Here is a 27,765-nt window from a genome sequence, read left to right on the forward strand (position 1 = left end):
GTCTGGAACTCAATTAAAGCTGTCAGTGTGGCATTAACAGTTAAAGGCAGCCCAAATGGTCACACTAATCAGGGGTAGCACAGTACCAGAAACTGAAGAAAAGAAGACTTCATATTGTGACCCAACCGAAGTGTCCCACACAGAATTAGTGAACCAACAGCCAGTAATAAATTCTGAAACACAAAAGGAAACAAGGAATGACCCAACATTGTCAAATGTCTATGGCATCACCACGCAAGGATATGAAGCTCATGGTATCCCTACATTTCCAGAGTTCTCAGTGAGATGAGACCTACTGTTAGTTTGTCAAAGAACATTGATGTGTGGATGTTGTGTTGTGTTTCCCTCTAAACCGAGCCCCTGAGTGTTGGAAAATCTGCGTGAAGGACAATTGGGTATGGTCAAGATGAAGAATCTCATTTGGAGCTACGTGTGGAGGCTGAGAATAAATAAACAGATTGAACTGTTGGCTAAAAGCTGTTTGGGAAGCCATAAAGTTCAAAATGCACCCCCACAGGTACCGTTACACCTGTAGAAGTGGCCATCTTCACCATGGCAAAGAACACATATTGACTTTGCTGGGCCATTTGCGGACTCCATGTTTCCCAATGAGGATGCTCATTCGAAGTGGCCAGAGGTTATACCAATGAAGTCAGCCACCTCAGCAAGGACTGTCTCCACTCTGAGGACTATATTCACCAGAAGTGGCTTACCTGAGCAAACTGAGTGGCAACAGACCACAATACAGGTCCGAAGAATTCTGACTGTTCATGAAGAAAAATGGCATCAGACATTTCATGTCAGCTCCTCACCACCCAGCAACGAATGAGTTAGCTGAAAGGTTTACCTAAATCTTCAAATAGTCTATTAAAGCTAAGGACAAGGAAGACATTTCTCTACAGCACAAGGTGGACAATTTCCTTTTTGTGTATCAGAACTCTATTCATGCGACAACAAATCAAACACCTGTAAAGCTGTTCATGAGCAGGAATCTGAGATCTCACATAGACCTCCTGAAGCCAGATCTACAGAGGGAAGTGCAGAATAAACAGTTCAGCCAGTTGCCAAGTGAAGCAGCAAGGAGCTTTGAGATTGGACAGGAAGTCCTAGTGTGAGATTACCAAGAAAAGAATTGGACACCTGATAGGATAGCTACCAGAGTGGGACCGCTGAGGTACACAGTGGATTTTGGAGCTCATACATGGAGACATCATGTGGACTAGATACTGGATGCACAACTAAAGAACACACCTGCGTCAATTACATCCAACAAGAGTGACACATTATAATTACTGGACTCACCTCTCAGCGATGATCATGTCACTGACAGCAAAGTGACACTGGGAACTGAGAATGCTGTCTTAGACAAGACACCTACCAAGCCTGATGCCACTCCTCAGGTCCAGAGGTGCTACGACAACATTATCATTGATAAGACACCTGCCAAACCTGAAAGCAAAAGAGTGCACCCTGAAAGACTGGGCCTTCAGAACAGTGGAATTAGTTATGGACTGTTCTTGTGAAAGCATGTTGATTTGGAATATGGTTTCTGAAAGGGATATTGAATGCTTTGAACATATACAGTTTTATGTTGCATTAATCTAAAGGAGGAGGAAATATATTGTATAGATCTTTTTCTTTTAGTGCAATGTCTCCCTCGGCACAATGTATTGATCTGTTATCTACGCATACACATTGTTCTCTCTCTCTCTCTCTCTCTCTCTCACTGCAATGTGAATACACCAGTTAAAGCCATCTCCTGCGTGTATGCTTCTGTTTCATTCATATGTAATTGCACAGACACAACACACAGTATACTGTACAATACAACCACTGTGTAGACTTCCACAGCATTATAAATTGTAAATTGGCCCATTCAGTCCTAAAGATTTTGTTGCTGTGGAAGATTTCCTGTTGTTGTGGGCCAATGTCTTTCCTGACAAAGATGGGGGGGGGGGGGGGGGGACATCACTCTGCCTAGCAGGTGAGAATTGTGCTGGTGAAATAATTTCAGGTTTTGGGGTTTCCTCCATGGTGGTTGTAGGAGTTGACCCTGGGACTGCAGGAAGAGGGACTGACAGCTCTGTACACCCAATCTCCCACTTTCAATCACCTCTTTAGTTTCTCAGCGGTACTGCTTGTGTGAAGCGAAACATCGAACCTCCCTGTTTGAGGAGTCTTCAATATATCTTAGCTGTTGTCCTGCATACTCCTACTGAGACCGGATTGGAGGAATTCCAAGTGGGAATGCAAGGGGTGAACCAGGAACAGCATAGCTGTTGGTTGTGCAGCAAGCTGATTTGTGATATACAAGGAGGAAAATGCCAAGCTTCTGATTCAATGTCAGCCCCGTGTATTCTGCAGACATTGCTTGCTGTGCATTCTTTTAATGTTTGGAGAAATCTTTCCGCCAAGCCATTTTATCAATGGCTGGTATGGTACAAATGTAATATGTCTTATGCCACTCATTTTCAGGAATGACTAAGGCTGTTCCAGAACAAATTGTGGTCCATTGACACTGACTAAGTGTTCCAGTACACCAGCCCTTGAGAAGAAGCTTCTCAACACATCAACAGCTTGCGAAGCTGTAGTGGAGGCTACTGGGAACACTTCTGGCCACTTTATAGCTGCCTTCAGTACTACCAAGAGATTGGTGCCCAAGAATTGTCCGACAAAATCCATGTGAATCCTTTGGCAGGACAATGTACATACAGTGTGCCATTCCCAGGAATGGAGATGCTCTTGGCATGTTCTGGATGTGTTGGCATCTTGAACAGGGCCTGTCAAGCTGCTCGATCTGTTGATCGATCCCAGGCCACCAGACAAAGCATCAAGCCAACACTTTCATTTTGACCATGCCTAGATATTCGGCATATAGCTCCTCCAACACTTCAGCTTTCTGTTTGGATGGTATAACTCTCATTGCCCACATAAGACTACCTACATCCAGAGCAAGTTCATCGCAGTGCTGGTAACAGTGGGGGAACTCAAATTTCTGTTGCACATTCCAACCATTTTGTGTTGCCATGTAGATGTGAGACAGTGTGAAGTCTTTTCTGGTTTCCCTTTGGAGCATCTCTGCAATAACAGGGAGACTTTCGATTTGCATTAGGGAGAATAAATTTTTCAGGTATTTCCTTTTCCAAAGGTAAACAGGACATTTAACTCATCTTGAATTTGATCCTGTAATTGTGCCCTCAAAGAAACCGAGCCCATCATTGCATTTGTGCTTCATGGAACATCCTTCTGTGGATTGAAAATGGACACTAGTGGTTGATGATCAGTAATAAGGGTAAACTCAACATAGAAACAAGGAAAACCCAGCACAATACAGGTCCTTCTGCCCACAACGCTGTGCTGAACATATACTTACTTTAGAAATTACCTAGGATTACCCATAGCATTCTCTCTCCCGTGCAAGTACTGGTTGAAATGTTTACACCTCAAACAACTTAAGGCCACTTTGTCAGTCTGTGCGTGACTTTACTCTGCAGTGGTAAAAGAATGTGATGCAAAGGCAATGGGGTATTCTTTTCAATCACTCATAACAAATGACCATAAGGTCATAAGACATAGGAGCAGAATTAGGCCATTCATCCCATCGAGACTGCTCCAACATTTCATAATGGCTTATTCCAGATCCCCTTTGACCCCATACACTTGATCTCTCACCATTTCCCTTGATGACATGACTGCACCTATAGCATATGGCGAAGCATCACCAGCAAGCTTCACTGGCCAATGTGGATTATAATGTGTGAGTACAGTGTCTGATATCACCACTTCCATTGTCCTTTCTTTGCCCATTGCCATTTTTCCATGATCTGTAGTAATGAATTCATGGGGTAGAGGACAGTAACCAGATTTAGCTGGATCCTGTTGCAGTAGTTGACAAATTCCAGAAAAGACTGTAGTGTGACACATCCTTTGATCTTCGGACACCCAATGATGATTGAACTTTCTCAACACACTTGTGTAAACTTGTACACTGATGGTATGGCCAAATTAAGTGATGCTTCGTTTAATGAATTCACACTTATTGCACTATGCTCTGAGCCCATAAACTTCTCATCTTCTTAACACTGTCCTGAGTTTTTTGGAGGAGTTTCTTGTCATTCTTACCAGTAACAGTGATGACATCTGGGTAACACTGAGTGCCTGGTTAATCTTGCAGCACATGGTCCATAGATTTCTGCCAGTCCGGGTGCAAATGCTGCTCCAAAAATAAGCCTATAATAGAGCTAAACCCCTTTGTGAGTGTTTATAGTGAAAAACACTTTGTACTCTTCTTCTATTTCCATCTGTAGGTAGGCCTCAGCTAAGTCCCCTGTACAGAAGAATTTTCCTCCAAAAAGGTTTGCAAAGATAACTTCAACCCTGGGCAGAGGATGTTGATCTGATTTCAGTCCTGGGTTGATGGTAACCTTAAAATTGCCACAAATCCTTTCATCTTGGCTACTGGGACCACTGGTGTTGCCCACGTGCTCCACTCAGACTTGGAAAGAATGCCTCAGTGCAATCTAGCTCATTGGCTACTTTATCATAGATGGTATAAAGAACTAGACGGGCTTTGTAAAACTTGGGTGTGGCATTTTCTTTCAACATTATTTTACCCTTGATATGTTTGAGTGTTCCAATGCCACCCTTGTACACTGCTGTGGCATTACCCAGGAGCTTTCTTTTTTTGCTCTCATTTGATTATGTTGCAGGGGATGTGGCATTCAAATGGTGGATGGATTTTTAATCAAGTTGTTGGCTCAGCCACTCATGGCCCCACATTGTTGGCCTCCTGTGCTTACCACATACAAGTCCAATGCGCCTTGTTGGTTCACAAACAAGAGAGAATCTGCAGATGTTGGAAATCAAAAGCAACACACACAAAATGCTGGAGGAATTTTCAGCAGGCCTGGCAGCATCCATGGAAAAATGTAAACAGTAGACATTTTGGGCCAAGATCCTTTGCCAGGACTGGAAAGAAAGAGTCAGTGTAAGAAGGTGCAGGGAGGGGAGGAAGAAGAACAGGATGGGAGATGATAGGTGAAGCCAGGAGAGTGGAAGGTCATGAAGCAATGAGCTGGGAAATTGATTGGTGAAGAAGATAAAGGGCTGGAGAAGAAGGAAGCTGATAGGGGAGGATAGAAGACCATGGAAGAAAGGGAAGGAACAGCACCAGATGGGCAAGTAAGGAAATCAGGTGAGAGAGGGAAACAGGGATGGGGAATGGTAATGGATAGGGGAGGAGTGGCAGTTACTGGAAGTTCAAGAAATCAATATTCATGCTGTCAGATTGGAAGCTACCCAGACAGAATATAAGACTATAAGACCATAAGACAAAGAAGCAGAAGTCGGCCATTCGGCCCATCGAGTCTGCTCCACCATTTCATCATGAGCTGATCCTATCTCCCCTTTAGTCCATTCCCCTCCCTTCTCACCATAACCTTTGCTGCCCTGACTACTCAGATACCTATCAATATCAACACCTATCAATAAGGTGTTGCTCCTCATGTGTGTTCTCATCGCAGCAGTAAAGGAGTCCATGGATTGACATGTTGGAATGGGAGTGGGAAGTAGAATTGAAATGGGTGGATACTGGGAGATCTCGCTTTTTCTAGTGGGTGGAATGCAAGTGCTCAGCAAAGCAGTCTCCTAGTCTATGTGTACTCTCACAAATATACAGGAGACCACTCCAGGGCACCCCAACAGACTCAGAAGTGAAGTGTCGCCTTACACTGAATGGTAGTGTGGGAGGAGGTGAAGTGGCAAGTGTGACACTTTTTTGGCTTGCAAGGGTAAGTACCAGGAGGGAGATCAGTCAGGAGGGATGAGTGGACGAGGGAGTAGCCTACGGAGTGATGCTTGTAGAAATTGGAAAGTGAGGTGGTGGGGTGGGGTAAGAGGAAAAGATATGCCTGGTAGTGGGATCCTGTTGGACATGAATAATTATGTGCTGGGCATAGAGGCTGGTGAGGTAGTAGGTGAGGTGAAGAGGAACCCTAGCCCTGATGTGTTTGTGGAAGGATGGGGTGAGGGCAGATGGGGTGAACACAGAAGGGATGCTGGTGAGAACAGTGTTGATGGCAGAAGAAGGGAAGCCCCCTTTTTTTGAAGGAGGAGCACCTCTCAGTAGTTTTGAAATGAAAAGCTACTTCCTGAAAGCAGATGTGGTGGAGACGGAGGAACTGAGAGAACGGGATGGCATTTTTAGAAAGGGTGGGAAGAGCTATAGTACAGGTAGATGTGAGAATCAGTGGGTTTATAAAAGATATCAGTAGATAGACAATCTCCAGAGATAGAGGCAGAGAGATTGAGAAAGGGGAGGGAGTGATGGAAATGGACCAGGTAAATTTGAGGACATAGTGGAAGTTGGAAGCAAAGTTGATGAAGTCAACAAGCTCAGAATGGGTGCAGGAAGCAGCACCAATGCAGTTGTTGATGTAGTGTAGGAAGAGTTAGGAGAGATACCGTAGGCTTAGAATGTGGACTGTTCCACATAGCTGACAAAAGGTAGGCTTAGCTGGGAACTCTACGAGTGCCCATGGCATCACCTTTGGTTTGGAGTGTGAGGAACCAAAGGAGAATTTATTGAGAGTGAGGACCAATTCCACTAGACAGAGAGTGATGTTGGAGGGGATCTAGTTGGGTCTGTTGTCCAGTAATTATGTGTGTGTGTGGTTTGTTGGCTGTTGTATTTCACATTTATGAATGTCATTCCCACAGTAGTTATCTTTTCTCCAGTATAAATTCTTTGATGAATATCTGCAGCTTTCAGATAATATCTTTGAAATGTCTATCTTTCTGATATAACCAGACACTTAAGTCATTTATTTATTTATTTTTTTATTATCACTGTTTAAGAACCCTTGAATTTCATCCATTTTCTGCCCCTATTTTTAACTCATGCATCTCACTCAAATACCTAATTGCTTTTCAATAGGTTAGGGAATTGCCTTTGGTTGGTTTAAATTTTCTTTATTGCCACTGTTATGTTTTGTAACTCCAAACCCTAAAACTAATTGAAAGGTAAAGATGTGAGCCTGAGAGAACATGTATGTTCCGATTTTACTTTAGTGGTGACGCACACGTATGACATGGTGGCATAATGAGGTGTGCCATTCACGTACATTTACATATAACATGTAATGAATTATGCAAACAAAGAATGCTTAATCAAACAATATACTGTATGTACAATATTAGTCAAATATTACAGAACTATTAAATACACAACAACAAGGGCTACATTGAGAGAGAAGATAATCCAAATGCCAAAACACATCTAATAGCCATTAAAAGTGCAATATAAATTCTGAAGAATCAATGTGTGTCAGCAACCAGAAAGATGTGGAATTTGATGCCGCGGGAGACAGCAAGGCGATCTGAAGAAAAGCTGTTGGATCTGTGGTTAAGTGTGGAAGAAGATCATGAAATTCTAGTATGAACTGTTGGACAGAATGTCTGCTGCTGTGCTATAGAACTCTCACAATTCAACTCAAATGTAGTCACAGAGTCTTATAACATAGGAGCAGGCTCTTTGGGTGGAACTCATTGAGTGACTCAAGAGGAAGATACAATTTTAAGTTTTTTTCAGCCATTACACATATGGTAACTTTCCAGAATCACAGAATCAAAGAAACAGTAATCACAGGAATAGGTCCATCCCAGCCTACCTTGTCCATTCAACCATGATGCCAATGCATACAGATTCCATTGGCTTACATTTGGCCCAGATGTCTCTACTTCTTTCTTACCCAAGTCCCTGCTTAAATACTTTTTAAATGTTGTCATTTTAAATGTTCTGCCAACTCCACCTCATCTGGCAGCTCATTTTTTGTGTTTCACCACACTCTGTGTGAAAAATTTTATTTTCAAATCTACTTTAAATATCTCCCTTCAGAGGCTGAAATCAGCAGGAGAGGTGAAGCAGCATGAGGTGTAAAAAGAGTTTGGGAGCTTTCAGTTCGTTGTCAGCAGGCTGAAATCAGTGTGCGGCCAGTAAAAAGAAAGGTGTTAGAAGCAGCGTGCCCTTTGTTGGAATGAGGCAGTGTTAGAATCGTCCAGCTTTGGCTCAATAGGCTTAGGCAAGAACAAGCTTGAGCAAGCACTGGAAAAAGTTATAAGTAAGTAAGAAAATTTCTAGTAAGTCTTCTTTGTTAGTACATAGCTAGAGTATTGATCATGGATCTGGAGGTAGTGGCATATGCCTTGTGTGAGATATGGGAAATTTGGGAGACCTCCAGTCTCTCTGATAGCTATATCAGCACAAAGTGCACCGAGCTGCAGCTCCTTAGAGATGAGTTAAGGAGCAGGACCTACAGCTCAGACCTGTATAGGGAGGTGATGTATAGGAGTTAATGGGAGGTAGTCACCTCTCAGTTGTAGGAAGCAGGACCTTGGTAACCGTCAAGAGAGGGAAAAGAAATAGGCAGCCATGCAGAGTAGCCCTGTCACCGTTTCCTACAATAATAAGTATTCTACTTTAGATAAAGTTGGGGGAATGACCTACTAGGGAAAACTGCAGAGACTGGCTCTTTGTCACTAAGTCTAGCACTGTGGATAAGAGGGGAAGGGGGAAGAGGAGGAGTGCAGTGGTGATAGGGGATTCCATAACTAGAAGAACAGGAAGCAGATTCTGTGGCCATGAAAGAAACACCAGAATGGAATGTGAACTCCCAGGTGCCAGGGTCACGAATGTCTCAGATTGGGTCCACAGCATTATAAAGGGAGAGGGTGAACACTAGAAGTCAAGCTGCATATTGGCACCAACGACATAGGTACAAAAAAGGGAGCAGGTCCTGAAGAGATCATACAGTTAGGCAGAAAGCTGAAAAGCAGGACCTCCAGGGTAGTAATCTCTAGGTTGCTGCCTGTCCCACATGCCATTGTGGGTAAAAATAGGATGATTTGGCAGATGAAACCCAGGCTGAGAAATTGGTGTGGGGGGCAAGTTTTCAGATTCCTGGATCATTGGGATCACTTCTGGAGAAGGTATGACCTATACAAAAAGGATGCGTTACACCTGAACCCAAAGGGGACCAATATCCTTGCAAGCAAGTTTGCTGGAGCTGTGGGGGAGGGTTTCAACTTGATGGAAGAGGAGTGGGGCATGAGAACCAAGGTGATAGGGCTGTGGATGGGATAGTTGGTATACTAGTAGATACAATTTACAATGAGAGTGTGAAGAAGGACAGGCAAACGAGAGGGCAAAATTGCAGTCAGTCAAATGAATGAAAGTGTAACGGGTGCCAAGATCAAAAAGGGTGATGAATACAGGCTGAAAGTATTATATTTGAATGCACGCTGAATACAGAATAAAGTTGATGATCTAGTGGTACAGTTATTGATAGGCAGCTATGATGTGGGCAACTCTGAATTATGGTTGAAGGAAGATCATAGTTGTGTGCTTAACAACTAAGGATACACATTGTATTGAAAGGATAGGCAAGTAGGCTGAAGGGATGTTTTTGCTGGTAAAAAGTGAAATCAAATCCTTAGAAAGAGGTGACATAGGACTGGAAGATACAGAATCCTTGTGAGTAGAGTCAGCAAACTGCAAGGGTAAGAAGATTCTGAAGAGCGTTATATTCATGCCTCTGAAAAGTAGCCAGGATGTGGGTTACAATTTACAATGGGAGATTAAAAAAAAGGCCAGTAAAAAGGGTAATATGATAATCATGGGGCATTTTAATATGTAGGTTGATTGGGTAGATCTGCTTGGCGCTGGATCTCAAGGGAAAGAGTTTGTAGAATGCGTATGAAATGGCTTTTTTTGAGCAGCTTGTGATTGAGCCCATGAGAGGAACTGCAATTCTAAATTGGATGTTGTGTAATGATACAGATTTGATTAGGCAGTTTAAGATAAACAAACCCTTTTGAGGCAGTGATCATAATATGATAGAATTCACCCTGCAGGTTGAAAGGGAGAAGATAAAGTCAGATGTATCAGTGGAGCAAAGGGACGAAAGGGACATGAAAGATGAGCTGACCAAAGTTAATTGAAAAGAAATACTATATGGGATGACAGCAGAACAGCAATGGCTGGAGATTCTGGGGACAATTCAGAAGGCACATGATGGATAAATCCCTAACTGAAAAAGCATTCTAAAGGAAAGATGAGATGAAACAACCATGGCTGGCAAAGGAAGTCCAAGACAGCATAAAAGCAAAAGCAAGGGCTTGTAATATAGAATAAAATAGTGGGAAGGTAGAGCTTTTAAAAACCAACAGAAGGCAACAAAAAGAGTCACAAAAAGAGAAAAGATGAAATATGAAGGGTAGCTGGCTAGTTATATAAAAAAGGATACAAAAAGTTTTTTCAGATAAAAAAGAGATGAGAGTGGATATCGAACCACTCTAATTACGATGGAGAGGTAGTAATGGGGGACAAAGAAATGGTGGATGAACTTTAGTATTCTGTGTCAGTCTTCACTGTGGAAGACTGTAGCAGAATGCCAAAAATGAGAGAGTGTCATTGAGCAGAAGTGAGTGTCATTGCTATCACAAGGGAGAAAGTATTCGGGAAGTTGAAAAGCTGGGAGGTAGATAAGTCACCTGGACCTGATGGACTACAACCCAGGGTTCCGAAAGAGGTAGCTGAAGAGACTGCGGAGGCATTAGAAATGATCTTTCAAGGATCACTAGATTCTGAAATGATTGCTGAGGACTGAAAAATTACAACTGTCATTTCACTCTTTATGAAGGGAGGAAGGCTGAAGAAAGGAAATTATAGGCCAGTTAGCCTGACTTCAGTGGTTGGAAGGATGTTGGAGTCTATTAATAAGAATGAAATTTTTGGGTACTTGAAGGCACATGATAAAATAGACCGAGTCAGCATCATTTTCTAAAGGGGAAACCTTGCCGGACAAATCTGTTGGAATTCTTTCTGGAAATTATAAGTGGGATAGACAAAGTAGAGTTAGTGAATTTTGTTTATTTAAATTTTCAGAAGGCCTTTGACAAGGTTCCGCACATGAGGCTGTTTCACGCTGGACTTCACCTTCTAAACTTGACCTGTGAATCTTCCATTCCTCCTATAAGAAGCTTCTTAACGCCTCTTCTTTGACCAAGCTGTAGTCAAACACTCTCATATCCCTTTAGGTACTCATGTCTGTGACTAATGTAGGTATAGAAATGGAATATGATTTTGCAGAGGATAACTTGTATTAAGTTGGTGAACAGAAAATGTCAGGGTCTGGCAAGAAAGTAGGGTGAGGTGAAGTGAGATATACTTGGATTTCCCCTGTTTGGGGTTAAAATGCACTGCGGAGACCACGTGGCCTTCTTCTGCTTTGCAGTGAATCTGTGATTCTGTAATATAGTCATAGACATAAGTGACATGACTGCAAATTTTCTGTGAACTGTCTCCAACATTCTCAGCACATACTCCACAATGTAACTTGTGGTGAGATACGCTTCAAATTTCTGTCAGATCAGGGTTACACCTGATAAAAGTCTTGCTGCAGTCCAGACAGTGTGAAGTTGGAAGAGGCTTTGTGGAGAAATCCCACCACCTGTTTAAAAAAATAGCGTTGTATTTATTATAAGTCATCATCATAAAACAAATGAAAGCTGGAAGGGAAATGGAAGAGAAATGAAAGTGAAGGCTGGAAAACAGAAGATGCAGCGTTAATACCAAAAAAACACTCTTTTACATTTTTGTGGGAATCATTGCTTTGTCACTACTGTTTTATTAATGAAAGAGAGTTAGGAAATGGTTGTGCAATTGACCAAAAATATTTGGTAGAATCAGAAATTGACTAATCACATTCCTAATGAAAGTGAATGCACTGTCTGTCTTTACAGCTCACTGGGGCAAGGATGTTCATGTAAAATGGTGGCACATTTTATTTTTGAATGTCTTTTGATACAGCAATATTTTCTTGGCAGTATCGCTTTCCAATCCTAATGGACAGGGTGGCATAGACAGAGTGGACAGTCAGTGGAACACACCGCTGGGGTGGCGGTGAGAGGCAAATACATCAGGGACATTTAAGAGAATTAAATATTAAATAGGCACATGGCTTTAAGAAAATTGGAGGCTTATGTGCAGTGTAGAGGAGAGAGTTAAATCGATCATGGAGTAGGGTTGTATGGGTCTGTGCAATGTTGTGGGCCAAAGGGCCTGTACTGTGCTGTAATATTCTATGTTCCATGTTTGACAGACATTTTTCCTCTCTCTCTGTTCATTTACAGCTTTGAGCTTTGATCACTTGCTGTATTCATGGCATGGCATGGTTACAGCATGGAAGAAGGCCGTATGACTCATTGTGCCCACATAGGTTCTCTACCAGAGCAGCTCACTAGATACTGTACAATCCCAAGCCCCTGGTCTGTAACAGTGTTTTATTCCTCACCATGTATCTATGAGATACACGTCCTTTGGCCACCAGAATCAACCAAGACCTTGAACCACCCGTTTCAACTAATCCTACACAACAAATAAACTGGTGAGGAACAAAGTCGAGCAACATCTGTGACTGAGGCAGGGTTTTGGTTCAAGTAATCAACAATTCATTTCTTCCCGCAGATGCTGCTCAATCCATTGCGTTCCTGCAGTAGATAATTTGTCACTCCAGATTCCAGCTCATGTGGTCTTACATGCCCGCCCTATTTCGATATTCATCCACATTTTTATTCTCCCTACATTCTCTCAAAGTGCCCTGGTCCAAATACAATGATGTTACAGGCAAGAAAGCTCACCAACCTCTGCAGGAGGCTAAAGAAATACAGTAGGTGCCCGTAGACACTTACCAGTTTTTATCAATGTCCCACAGAAAGCATTCTGTCCGGATGCATAATAGCTTGACATGGCAACTGCTCCGAACATGACCTCAAGAAACTTCACATCACAGGAACCAGCCTTTTCTCTTTGGACTTTGTCTATATTTCTCGCTGTCTGAGTAAAGCAGCCAGCATAGATCCTGCTTGCCCCAGACAGCCTCTCTTCTCCCCTCTGCAATCGGACAGAGATACAAAACCCTGAAAGCATGTACAACTAGGCTCAATTCAGCTTCTATCCCACCACGATCAGACTCTTGAATGGATCTCTGGTGTGATACGATGGGCTCTTGTTCTCACAATCTACCCCATTATGATCTTGCACTTTATTGTTTCCTTGCAGCTCCCTTCCGCTGCTTTTACATTTGATTCTGCATTGTTATTGATTTACCTTAGTCCGGCTCAAAGTGCTGTGTCATGATTTGATCTGTATGCACGACAAACTTCTCACTGTATCTGAGGACATGTGGCCACAATAAATCAATGCCAGTATCTCCCATCAGATTTCACTGCACATCTACATACTAGAGGCAATTTTGCAGTGGCCAACCCATGCACCTTTGCATGTAGGACCTGGAGGGAAACTGCAGCATCTTGAGGAAGCCCATGTGGCCATGGTGAGAATGTGTGAACTTCACACAGATATTGAACCTGGTCTCATGAGCTGTAAAACAACTGTTTTACCTGTGCTGTCCAGAATCCCCTTCCCTTTAGAAGGCCACATTGGAGCTGCCTCCTCTAAATCTGCAGAAATTCTTTATGGATTCTAGTTTAGAATCATTTTTACAAAATAATACAGGCCCCTTGGCCCACAATACTGTGCTAAACATGTACTTACTTTAGAAATTACCTAGGGTTACCTACAACCCTCTATTTTTCTAAGCTCCATGTACCTATCCAGGAGTCTCTTAAAAGACCCTATTGTATCTAACTCCACTACTGTCACCAGCAGCCCATTCCACACACTCACCACTCTCTGCGTAAAAAACTTACCCCTGACATCTCCTCTATACCTTCTATTGGTGAGTTAATTCTGACAGATGCAGCCTCATCTACTGAATATTCCTGGAATTCTCTGTTTTTGTTTCATATCTCCACCATTTGCAGATTTTTGGATACGTATGTATAATCCATGTTTATTTTTGTCTTTGTGAGTGCTTCCTATATGATATGAAGCTGCTGCGAGTAAGGTTTTCATTACATCTGTTCATACATGTACTCATACATATTATAGTAAACTTGACTTTTGGATTAGATTTTGATATCCAAATGCAAATGCAAATCCAAATTCTGCCAAAATTGATCATGTGATCATGGAATAGTATCAAAGAGTCATTACTGCTCCGAAATTGGTCATTCTCGTCCATGACAAATTCTTATGAAGTGGTATCATTATTCCCATTTCCCTGACTTTTCCATGGAGCCCTGCAAATTATTTTCTGTCAATGTCTACCAAATTCATTTTTAAATCCCTGATAGACTGATTAGTTAAAACAACTTTCTTTTACCCTTTAGGGTTTTTTCCTTCCTTGCTGGTGTTACGGACTCTGTTCTAATACCGTATCCGAAATCCTTGCTAACTTCGCTCTTTATTTCCCATGAGGCAAGGGACCTCAATCTCTTCTCATCAATAAATCCTCATTAGTATGACCTTTACTTTGTAGAACTACTTTAGAAATAGAAGTCTATACTGCTGTCAGTACATTTATTGTAACCTTTTTCCTCAATGTGCTGAAACTTCTAATTACTGAGTGTGGCTAAGTATTAGTTAACTTCACCTTCAACCCTTCCAGTACTACAGTTAGTTCCATTTCACCAGCCCTAACTATTGCAATTGTGGTTAATAGGAACTGCAGTTTTGCTCTGAAATGTGTGAGATTTATTGTATATTTTTATTGCAGAGGATTGATGTTTATTGATTGTTAAATTTACACCGTAGTCTGTAATTATATATCACTATTGCCATCTGGAGGTAATTTCAAAGCAATGGACTGATGTACAGTCATATGCATTTATTTATATAAATGTACATTTGACAAGATGGAACATCATTAGTGCCTGTAAAGGCTTACAACACATTCCTTTTCACTAACCTCCATTTCGCAATGTAAGCTGTGGCATCTGTTTTATCTGTTCAGCCTCAAATTTTATAGCGTGTGCTAATTGTATCTTTTAATCCTGTTTACTCCTAAGCATAACTTTCCGTCAAGTCCCACGCCAGTTGCAACATTCCCCTGCCAGACAGTGTGAGGAACAGGTTAGGTAGAGAAAGGTTGGCTGGTTGATTAATGTTCACCTTCACAATAATAAGAGTCAAAAGGTGGTTACGTTGGGAAGATATTTACTGGGGATTCCAAGACTCACAAACCGAGGAACCGAAGCTCAACACTAGTGATTTATAAGGGATCAGCTTGGCTCTGAGGGAACTGTGTAACATAACAGCATCATCTTACTGACCGTTCCAGTGGAATTGGCAGGAAATACAGCACTGGTAAGTCCTCCTCTCTTTTAAAGTGAATGAAATCTTAAATTCACTTCAAAGAGTATTTTGCATGGCCAAAACCCACACTTCATTCAGCAGGCACTGGAAATGTTTTCACTGAGAGAAGGAGGAGAATATAAACTTTGCAGAGGAAGATACCCCTGGCAATGGCCTTAATGAGAGTCTGAAAGAGAAAGAATTGCATGAGGTGTAGAGGAATGAAGGGCTTCCTTGATAGAATGAGATCAAGTAGAATGGAAGAGAGAGGAGGATCCATGCAAACTTTTATGACTTTGTTCAAAGTACATTTATTATCGAAATATGTATATGCTATCCAATCTTGAGATTTGTCTTCTTGCAGACAGCCATTAAGCATAGAAGCACAATAGATCCCATTAAAAAAAGCACTCAACAATGATAATCAAGCACCCAATGCAAAGAGAAAATCATGCAAACAATTAAGAAAACAAATAACACACAAAACGTTAACTGCAGCATCCCCAAAAGTGTCTCTATTCTGTATTCAGCTCTGTAAAATAATATTTGTGAGCATTATACTGTTATAGCTTCAGTAATCCAGATTTGGATTTACTAACAAATCCCTTAGCTCATATCCCAGACAACAGCTCAGTCCTGATAGCATGCACCTTCTTGTGCCCTTGCTATTGGACACCCAGTTCGACTTTGGTTCTTGTAGTCCTCTTTTTCATTTTTCATCATAAATTGTTGTGGCTAGTTGTGAGATCATTCTCAGTTTATAATGTCTTACTCTAGGTCAGAACGTGGTGGTGGGATGTTTGGTTAAAGTCAAACCATGCTCCATTAACTGAGCGCATAATTCATAGGTTGATCTAATAGCCATGGGAGAACTATGTTGCAGTTAAATTGGTGCCTTATTTTGTCAGTAGTTATCCTGAGACCTCTGATTCCTACTCATGGAAGCATCCTCTCTATCTCCACTCTATCCAGGCCACAAACTGCATCTACAGTTTTTGGTTGTATTTCTGTGGCACAAGTTAAATAGCCCAAATTTTCTGGAATGTAACATAACCCATAAGATGTGGATGATATTGTTTTGCATAAAGAAAACGAGAAATATTCGCCATGCAGAAACAATTGATGTTTCAGTTTCTGAGTTCAATAAATGTTGCTTTATGTTGAACCAAATAGAGTCTTAGAGCACTACAGCATAGAAATAAGCTCTCCCACCCATGTACTTATCCAGATTTATCTTAAATGTTGAAGTCAAGCCGACATCCAACATTTCCACTGGCAGAGCCCTGCCAGTCCACTCTGCAATAGAGTCATAGAGTCCCAGAATAATACAGCTGTACACCATGTAAAATAGGCTCTTAGTTCCAATTTGTCTCTGCTGCCCAAATAACCTAACTGTGCAAACCTATTTGCTTGAAGTTTGCAAAATGACTCTAAATCTTTTTTATTCACAGCAGATACTTCATATCTTTAAGGTGGTTTTGAGCTCAACCTTGATTTTTTTTCCTTCCATCCACTCCCTTCAAACTCTTTCTTAGATAGAACTCAAAAAAGTGTTTTTGTTCCGGGTCAACAATTTGACTGATGCAAGTAATTAAGTGTAACTTGGGCCTCATCACTGAGAATGTTAGCCTAGGAGAGGGCACAGGGGTTGGTTTGTTCATCTTTCCAATGAATCTGGAGAAATTTGCAGTAGGTGATATATATCTTTCCAATGTCTTGACATGCTTGTTGCAGGGATCCCAGGTCTCAGAAATATGCAAGAGGGCAAGACTGACTGCTTGCAAGAGTTTTGTACAGATCTGAGGTCTTGATTTTCCAATGCAATGAATTCTGTCATCACAGTCTGCCTTCCTCCAAGAGGAAATTTACAAGATATGAGAGATGGTCTGTGCTTTTAAGGATCTTGGAGTGATCCTTTATTGGCAGAAGGCAATTTCTTTGAATGGGGAAGATTAGTAGAGGACTTTTACCTTACAGATGTCCTCTGCCCAACCTCTTCACTATGAATGAATAGTTGATAATTCCTTAGAGCAACATGAGTAAAAATGTCATCTGCTCAATCATTGTCTTTCAGATGCTCTTGGTGTTGGAATGGAATCAACAGATGATTGAATAGTTTACCATTAGTTCTGAAGATTAGGTCCAGTCCCGTGTGAAGATTTTTGGAGGTGTGGGACTAACCTTTTATAAACCTATCAACTCCCACAGCTATCTTAACTATACCTCTTCCTACCCATCTCCTGTAAAAATGTCACTGCCTTTTCTAACTTTCTTCACTTCCACCAAATCTGTTCCCAAGATGAGGCTTTCCTTTCCAGACTTCAGAGATACCTTCCTTCTTCCTCTACCATTGATGCTGCCCTCACCCGCATCTCCTCCACGTCATAGACATCCTCCCGCTCCCCGTCTCCCCACTGCCTTAACAGGGATAGAGTTCCTCTTTTCTTCAACTACCACCCAAGAGTTTCTGCATCCAGCACATCATTCTCCACAACTTCCGCCATCTTCAACAGGACACTACTGCCAAACATGTCTTTACCTCCCAACAACTCTCCGCTTTCTGCAAGCATCGTTCCCTCTGTGATTCTCTTGTCCATTCATCTCCATCATGGCACTTTTCCCTGTAAGTGGCAGAAGTGGTATCCCTGGAATTCACCTCCTCACTTACCTCCTTTCTGGTCCCCAAACAGTCCTTTCAGGTGAGGCTACACTTCACCTGGGGTTGTCAACTGTATCTGGTGCTTCCGACGCAGCCTCCTGTACATTGGTGAGACCCTACATAGAATGAGGAGCTGATTTGTCCAGGACCTTTACTCCATCTGCAAAGGGCAGTAATTCTTGGTAGCCAACCATTTTAATTCTAGCCCTCATTCCCATTTCGATATGTTGATCCATGGTCTTCTCTACTACTTCGATAAGGCCACTCTCAGGTTGGAGGAGCAGCACCTCATATTTGGATAACATCCAACCTAACGCCATGAACATCATTGACTCCAACTTCTGGTAATTTTCCCCATCCCCCTTCCCTCTCCTTCCATTCCCCACTCTGGCTTCCCTCTTATCTCTTCTCTTTTTCTCACCTGCTTATCACATCCCCCTTCTCCTTCCCTTTCTCCCATGATCCAGCCCTTTACCTTTTCTGCCTATCACCTCCCAGGTTCTTACTCCACTCCCTCTCCCCCACTGATGTGGCTTCACCTACCATCTACTATCTACTAGGTTGTACTCCTTCCCATCTCCTCCCTTCTTATTCCAGCTTCTTCCCCATTCTTTTCCACTCCTGATGGTCTCAGCTTGAAATGTTGACTGTATCTTCCTTTCCATGCCTGACCTGTTGAATTCCTCCAACATTTTTGTGTGTGTTTGCATCGAGCGCTGCGGCAAAGCATGTCTTGATTTGAACCCAGTCTTCACTGAGAATGACTCTTTTGTGGATTTGTTCTATATTAACTGCCTGACGTGTTGCCTACTTAAACTGTTAACTGCTTTACTGCAGGTTTCAGCACCTGCCAGAATAATCAGAATGTTGAGCATTATACTATTTTTAATCAAATCTCATGAACACCATGGCTTATGCATGGTGAACATTCAAATTACAAAAGAAAAATAAATGGACAGCTGCATAGATGGTAAATGGAAAATGTGATTCACCTTTAATATCATCCAGACAATAGTAACTGCAATCAAAATCTTTGCAATATTTTTTAAAACTACATCATGAGCAAATAGGTGACAGATGGTTTAAATTGACAATAGGACAGAAAAGCAGAGTAGGGAGCAGTCTCACTGAACCATATGATTTAATCGCTCTAGAACTAACGTCAAGACAATAGGAAGCTGTTAAAGAAGTGTAAAATCAGCCAGCAATTTTCTTCAAACTGTTCTCACTCCTATGCCAGCTCATCGTATTTTATTTGTAACTAAGCTGTGGATGGCAATGGTAAGAGCAGAATTTACTTTCTGGTTAGTCCTTGAAATGAGGTGAACTCCTAGCTCTTTAACGGGAAGAGTTAACCACACCGCTGTTGGTTTGAGAGGTCACAAAGACAACCAAGGAAGGCAGATTTCCTGAAACAGCAGATCAATTGCACATCTAGTTACTCAGAATATTTAAAGATATTCTGTTATTTCTGACACAACGAATGAGCTCACACTTCTGCCAGATTGTCCTTTGTCTCCCACCTTCTCACTCACGCACTTTCCAACCCATACATTCTTGCAAATAGATGATTCAGAAGCAGGAAAAGACCAAGCAGTGCCTTGAGCCAGATCGACCATTCATGCATACCTCAAATTCTATCAGTGGAACCAGATAAGGGCAGGACGTCAGGTAGATGGAGCCAGGTGAGGGAGGGTTACAAATCTAAGTATCTAGGAGGCAGGAGGAGCTGGAAAAGATGAAAAAAAGGGAAGAGACTTTGATGAACTGGTGCAAAACACGCAAAATGCTGGAGGAGCTCAGCAGGTCAGACATCATCTATGGAAGGGAAAAGAAAACAATTGATACCTCATGCCATATGTTTGAAGTATCAAACATAATACTTTCACGTTCTTCATCGGAACATGAAAGGAAAGGGGCAAAAGCCAGAATAAAAGCACTCAAAATACATTTATTATCAAGATATGTATAAATTATACATTATAAATTGAGATATGTCTCCTTACAGGCAGCCACAAAACAGAAACCCAAAATAACCCATTAAAAAAAGACCAATAAACACATAATGTGTACAGAGAGAATAAAAACACACAAATCCTACAAACAATAAGAGCAAGCAACAGCATCCAGAATGAGACTGAGTGCATAGACACAAAGCCCAGCGCAGGCCCGGAGCCTCAGCCTCAGTTCACCACAGAGCAGAGCCAAACGGGTGAGGGGTGTGGGGAAGGAGTACGAGCTGGCTTATAATAGTTGAGACCGGGGAGGGAGGATGTGGGTGGATGAGGGAGGAGGGGAGTGAAGTAAGAAGCTGGGAGGGGATTGTTGGAAGAGAGAAAGGGCCACAGAAGAAGGAATCTAATAAAGGAGTCCAGCAGATTTCACAGCATATGCTGGTCATGGCTATCGGTGAAAGTTCACACTTACTTCAAAAAAGCAACAATTATACCAGTGCCTAAGAAGAATAATGTGAACTGCCTGATGACTAATGCCCAGTAGCACTCACATCAACAGTGATGAAATGCTTTGAGAGGTTGGTTAAGACCAGACTGAACTCTTGCCTCAGCAAGGACCTGGACCCACTGTAATCTGCATAGCGCCACAATAGACAATGGCAGATGCAATCTCAATGGCTTTTCACACGGCCTTAGACCACCTGGACAACACAAGTATCTGTTCATTGACTATAGCTCAGCATTTAACACCATCATTCCCACAATCCTGATTGATAAGTTACAGAACTTGGGCCTCTGTACCTCCCTCTGCAATCGGATCCTCGACTTCCTAACCGGAAGACCACAATCTGTGCGGATTGGTGACAACATCTCCTCTTCGCTGATGATCAACACTGGTGCACCTCAGGGGTGTGTGCTTAACCCACTGCTCTACTCTCTCTATATACATGACTGTGTGGTTAGGCATAGCTCAATTACCATCTATAAATTTGCTCATGATACAACCATTGTTAGTAGAATCTCAGATGGAAATGAGAGTGAGTACAGGGGCGAGATATGCCAACCAGTAGAGTGGTGCTGCATCAACAACCTTGCAATCAATGTCAGTAAGACGAAAGAGCTGATTGTGGACTTCAGGAAGGGTAAGATAAAGGAGTACATACCAATCCTCATAGAGGGATCAGAAGTGGAGAGATTGAGCAGTTTCATCTTCCTGGGTGTCGAGATCTCTGATGTCCTAACCTGGTCCCAACACATTGATGCAGCCATAAAGAAGATAAGACATTGACTATACTTCATTCAGAGTTTGAAGAGATTTGGTATGCAACAAAAACACTCAAAAACATCTATAGGTGTTACTGAACAGGACCAAAAGAAGCTGCAGCGTCATAAATTTAGTTGGCTCCATCTTGGGTAATGGCTCCAATGTGTCCAGGTCATCCTCAAGGATTGGTGTCTCAGAAAGGCAGCGTCCATTATTAAGGACCCCTAGCTCCCAGGGCATGCCCTTTTCTCACTGTTACCATCAGGTAGGAGGTACAGAAGCCTGAAGGCACACACTCAGCGATTCAGGAACAGCTTCTTCCCCTCTGCCATCCGAATCCTAAATGAACATTGAACCCATGAACACTACCTCACCTTTTTTAGTATATATTATTTCTGCTTTTGCACTATTTTAATCTATTCAATATACATATACTGTAATTGATTGATTGATCGATTTTCTTCTCTATTATGTATTGCATTGAACTTTCGCCCTACCATCAAAAGTGCACTGTGGTGGGTAAGGAAAAACATTTTTTTATGTAGGGTGGTGGTAATTTAGTGCTCATTAAGTGTATTAGAAACACAGCTAGCCTAAGCTTCTGGGAGTTGATTGAGTAGGCACAAGCTTGGAGAAAAATACTGTATGAATTTCTGTACACAGAGTTAAGCTGGATGATATCCACTGCTTAATGAATGTATGATTCAAGAGTTTTTCTTAAAGGAAATCTAGTATTCATCATGCTTTTCCTCTAATCTTCCAATATGTCAAAATCAAAATCTGAAATAAATAAATCGATCTATACATTACACTTCTTTCCCCCCGCCCCCCCCCCCCCATTTGCCACACTGTTTTGTACCATAACTCATTTGAGAAGTGTGGAAGTACAGCACAGGAGCAGCTGATTCAGCCTGCAGTGTATTTTCCACATTTCTAATCTTGACTCCTGTGGCACCTTTGCAATGCTTCCAGGTCTAATGCAGCATCCTATACCACATCCTGCAGCAGTTGTTCAAATTGCTTCAATCCTACACTGAAAACTTGGTCCTCTATCCCTTCCTAATCCACTCCATGCATTACAATGCCTCTTCAAAGCACATCACTCTGAGCTCATCTCTGATCACTCCTCCAGTATCATAGCTAGGGTTTGGTAAATGCCTTGCTTGGTTTTCATCATTACTTTGGGACGCTCAGAAAAGTGATACCACCCACTCATGGGAGATATAGACACCTTCAATAGATGCAATAGAAGAGATCTTACGAGCATATGTTTTGAACCTACTGTAGGAAATAGCAACTGTTGGAAGTTTAAACCTAGATTATGTGTTACTGGGAGGAATGATTTGCCAAGCATAAAATGTTACATTCCACAGTGCTGATACCTCTTATCTGTTAAGTATATTAATTTATCAGCCCAAATGCCAAGCGGTGTAATCCAGAATACTTTCAGCTGGAAAGACATAATTTAGTGCCACTGTAGGGTACTGTAATGGGTGGAAACATATGTATAATTCACAATCATCGACATTAAGTTGGGGTTCACTTTACGTCACGTGACGACATAATGATGTGAAATTCTTAACTACACGTTATGTTCTGTCTTTGGTTGACAGTGAAGGAATTGCTATAGTTTCCCTTAAACTTTAATCACTTCTGCCATTTTACTTATGGAAACCTACACCACAACATGTCTGTAGAGTGAGGAATAATGCAGTATGAAAGATAAAATTACTGCAACGTGGGGTAATTCTACTTCAACAATCTTTGACTTGGATTTGCAACACACCATTGCAGATATGAGGCTGCCCTTCTGGCAGATGGGAACATGAAATATTGCATGTCTATCAAGGTTTTCTCCACTTTGGTGTGCTCTGTATCCTGCATTACCTTTGAGTCTTCACAGAGGAAATACGCTCTTTATATTCTCCAATAAAAATTTCCTTTAGTCCACCAGTATTATAAACTTCTGCATTATTTTCACACTACATTGATATATCTAAAATATTTGTCCTTTTTAATGAGGCTGACAAGCTTAGCTATTATTAGGTCTCTTTACAACTCATGCTCTCAGTATTATTTTTTAGTTGCACAATTTGTCTGCTTTTGCACATTGGTGTTTTGTCAGTCTTTGTTTTTGTATAGTTTTTCATAAGTTCTATTGTATTTCCTTATTTTCCTATAAATGCCTAGAAGAAAATGAATCTCAAGGTAAAGCATGAGGCCTGGGAGTGAAAAATGAATGTGTTTAACTCCACTATTCAATGCCAATTAAAGCACTGAGTCAGACTGAAACATCGATGCCCAGGAGTGGAAACAGCCCGAGAGCAGAAAATGAATGGACATTTAGCCTCATTGCTCTGTGCCGATTAAAGCATCGAGGCCCGAGAGAGGAAAATGACACGGTCTTCTCTATGCCAACCAGGGTCCCCCACTAAGCCTATTCCTTCTACCTGTGTTTGATCCATCTCCCTCTCTTCTCGCTACTACCATCAGGCAGGAGGTGCAGGAACCTTGAGTCCCACAGTGCCAGCTTCGAGAGCAGTCATTGCCCAGCAGCCACTGGGCTCCTGGACTGGCTTCTCTCGCCTCAGTGCTGAACTGACTCTGCGGCCTGTGCACTCACTTTGTGGAACTCTGCAGTTCCAGTTCGATGTATTATTTGTTTACTTTTTAATTATTTACACAATGTATTCACACATTGGATGCTTGTCAGCCTTTGCTTTGTGGTGCTTTAATGGATTCTATTGTTTTTTTTGTAATTTATTTTTTAATTGAAGTTCATCATCAAACAAACATTTCCGTAAGATGTATTTCAGACATTGTACCTATATATCATCTGTGGCATTCGTCGGTCTCGAGAGACCATGGATCTGCGCCTGGAGTTTCCAGGGTGCAGGCCTGGGCAGGGTTGTATGGGAGACCGGCAGTTACCCAAGCTGCAGGCCTGCCCCTCTCCATGCCACCGATGTTGTCCAAGGGAAGGGCACTAGGACCCATGCAGCTTGGCACCGGTGACGTCGCAGAGCAATGTGTTGTTAAGTGCCTTGCTCAAGGACACAAACACGCTGCCTCAGCTGAGGCTCGAACCAGTGACCTTCAGGTTACTAGTCTGATGCCTTACCCACTAGGCCACACGCCAATAAATGAACAGGTCCCACCGTACATATCATATAATCATATATATCACAAATCTCCACAAAGTATTTATCTGAGGTATACACTTATAGAAAACAGTGGAAAGAAAAAAACAAGCCAAAGGAAAGAACTAAATGGATTCTATCGTGTTTCTTTGTTTTGTGGATGTCTGCAAGAAAATGAATCACAAGGTTGTAAAGATATACATACTTAGATAATAAATTTACTTTGAACTTTTTATGTGGTAACATATGTGTACGTTGATAATAAACTTTACTTTGAACTGTGAAATGTGAACTTTGTTAATTGGCAATACTAAGTCAGACAAAGGTTTCACCCTTCTTTATGTTATCAACTTCAATGTTATGTGAGTTGTCATCCATTCATTGAAAAAGTGCACCCATTTACTTTTCACCATGTACCTCCAATTTCAGGATTTACAATTTCTGTTCAGTCATGTCAAGCTCTTATTCTTGTGGACTTTGTGGTCCTTCACGTAAGTAAAGAATAGTTCATCTGGAGGTCAGGAATGAGGTGAAATATTTAGACTTTCCATAGATGACTCATTCACCACAGCATGCGTACACAGGGCATAAATGTGGCTAGTCTAGTTAAACTTCTTGTTAATACTGATCACCCTTGACTACCTCCTCCTGGATGCCAGTGCTAGGATCATAATGTAGTAGAATGGCTAGCGTAGGTGACACAAGAGATACTGCAGATGGTGAAGATCTTGAGCAATGTACACAACATGCTGGAGGAACTCAGTGTGTCAGGCAGAGTGTATGGAGAGAAATAAACAGTTGTTGTTTCGAGCTGAGACCTTTCAACAGATTTGAGTGAATAAAAGAGGGGTGGAAGGGGAGAGAAATGGTTGTGTAACAGAGAGAAAGGTGTGTGTGTGTGTGTGAGTGAGAAAGAGAGAGAGCGAGAGAGAGAAAAAGGGAGGCAGATGAGAGAGAACAGTCATAGATTATTCTCTCACCCTAATACCTCCGTCTTACACCGTCTTTGAGCCCCTGTCTTAAGATATGGATATGTCATTTAGGATGGAAAAAAATTCAAAGGTGTAAGGTCAAAGTAAATTTATTATCAAAGTACCTATATGTCACCATATACATACGGATAGATACCTGAAATGCACCAGATGAAGAAAACAGAATTAGCAGTTCAGAAACAATGAAAAAGGTAATTGAAACTAAAGGACGTTGAAACCAAAGGATATTAAAACTAAATTTGACGCAACAAAATGTCATAAACCCCAGCACAGAATTACCGACAAACACAGAGATAATTAAATTTTGGTCTAATATCTGGTCAAACAGGGTGACACACAATCAAGAAGCAAACTAGATTAGGGAGGGAAAGGAACACACACACTAGGGTGGAGAAATGCAAATACCTGGAGTTACAGTGGATATGCTGAAAGAGGTTATAAAAAAACACCCAGAACAGGAGTAGTACTGGAAGTGATAATACTTATAATTATTGATATAAAAAGTTCACTTGCCTTCGTCTATTAATGCTTATCAACAATTTTCTTAAAGATCATGAAAAAGTGCCTGAATTTTTGACAGCGGTACAACATCTTTTACCTAAAGGGGAAATCACAAAAGATCCATAAAAATATCGTCCTATCATTTGTTTACAAACTATATATAAAATTGTAACATCATGCATCTCACAACTAAACACACTCACTTAGATAACCACAATATAGTTACAGAAGTACAGAAAGGGTATAAAGATACGAAGGGTGTAAAGAACAACTGATAATAGATTTCATAATTCTAAATCAAACCTGGTGGAAAAGCAGAAATCATTCATACTGCTATATTGACTACCCAAAGGCATTTCACTCTGTCCCACACTCATGGTTAATAGAAGTTACACTGCATCCAATAATTGTGAAATTCTTACAGCATCTGATGAAGCATCAGCGTACTGTAATCACCTTATCGACTAACAACTGAAAAAGCATATCCACTGTTATCAAAGTAAACCAAAGCATTTTCCAAGTTGACTGTCTAAGTCTGTTATGGTTCAGTCTAGCTTTAAACATGCTCTCTAATTTACTGAATAGATGAATATTGGTATCAAATCAGAAACAATGAAATCAGCTATGCCTTAACAGTCTTTTCATACACAGATGATTTGAAATTATATGTTCCTTCAGCAGTTAAGTTAGAAAAAATAATTCAAATAGTAGAACTATTATTGAAAGATATAAACATGAACTTTGGACTGGATAAATGCAGAACATTAAACGTAAAGAAAGGTAGAATAGAGCTAATAGAATACAAAACAGAGCAGCAGGATACAATACAACCGATGGATGAATAAAACCATGTAACTATATAACCATATAACAATTACAGCATGGAAACAGGCCATCTCAGCCCTTCTAGTCCATGCCGAATGCTTACTCTCACCTAATCCCACTGACCCGCACTCAACCCATAACCCTCCATTCCTATCTTGTCCATAAACCCATCCAATTTTGTTTTAAATGACAATACCAAACCTGCTTCTACCACTTCTACTGGAAGCTCGTTCCAACAGCTACCTCTCTCAGTAAAGAAATCCCACCTCGTGTTACCCTTAAACTTTTGCCCCCCTAAACCTCAACTCATGTCCTCCATGTCCTCTTGTTTGAATCTCCCCTACTCTCAATTGAAAAAGCCTATCCACATCAACTCTATCTATCCCCCTCATAATTTTAAGTACCTCTATCAGTTTCCCCCTCAAATTTCTACACTCCAAAGAATAAAGACCTAACTTGTTCAATCTTTCCCTGTAACTTAGGTGCTGAAACCCAGGTAACATTCTAATAAATCTTCTCTGTACTCTCTCTATTTTGTTGACATCTTTCCTATAATTCGCTGACCAGAACTGTACGCAATACTCCAAATTTGGCCTTACCAATGCCTTGTACAATTTTAACATTACATCCCAACTCTATACTCAGTGCTCTGATTTATAAAGGCCAACATACCAAAAGCTTTCTTCACCACCCTATCCACATGAGATTCCACCTTCAGGGAACTATGCACCATAATTCCTAGATCACTTTGTTCTACTGCATTCTTCAATGCCCTACCATTTACCATGTATGTCCTATTTGGATTATTCCTACCAAAATGTAGCACCTCACATTTATCAGCATTAAACTCCATCTGCCATCGCTCAGCCCACTCTTCTAACTGGACTAAATCTCTCTGCAAACTTTGAAAACCTACTTCATTATCCACAACGCCACCTACCTTAGTATCATCTACATACTTACTAATCCAGTTTACCATCCCATCATCCAGATCATTAATGTATATGACAAACAACGTTGGACCCAGTACAGATCCCTGAGGCATACCACTAGTCACCAGCCTCCAACCTGACAAACAGTTATCCACAACTACTCTCTGGCATCTCCCATCCAGCCACTGTTGAATCCATTTTACTACTTCAATATTAATACCTAACAATTGAACCTTCCTAACTA

Source organism: Hypanus sabinus, chromosome 7 (genome assembly GCF_030144855.1).
Source record: "Hypanus sabinus isolate sHypSab1 chromosome 7, sHypSab1.hap1, whole genome shotgun sequence".
Taxonomy (NCBI): domain Eukaryota; kingdom Metazoa; phylum Chordata; class Chondrichthyes; order Myliobatiformes; family Dasyatidae; genus Hypanus; species Hypanus sabinus.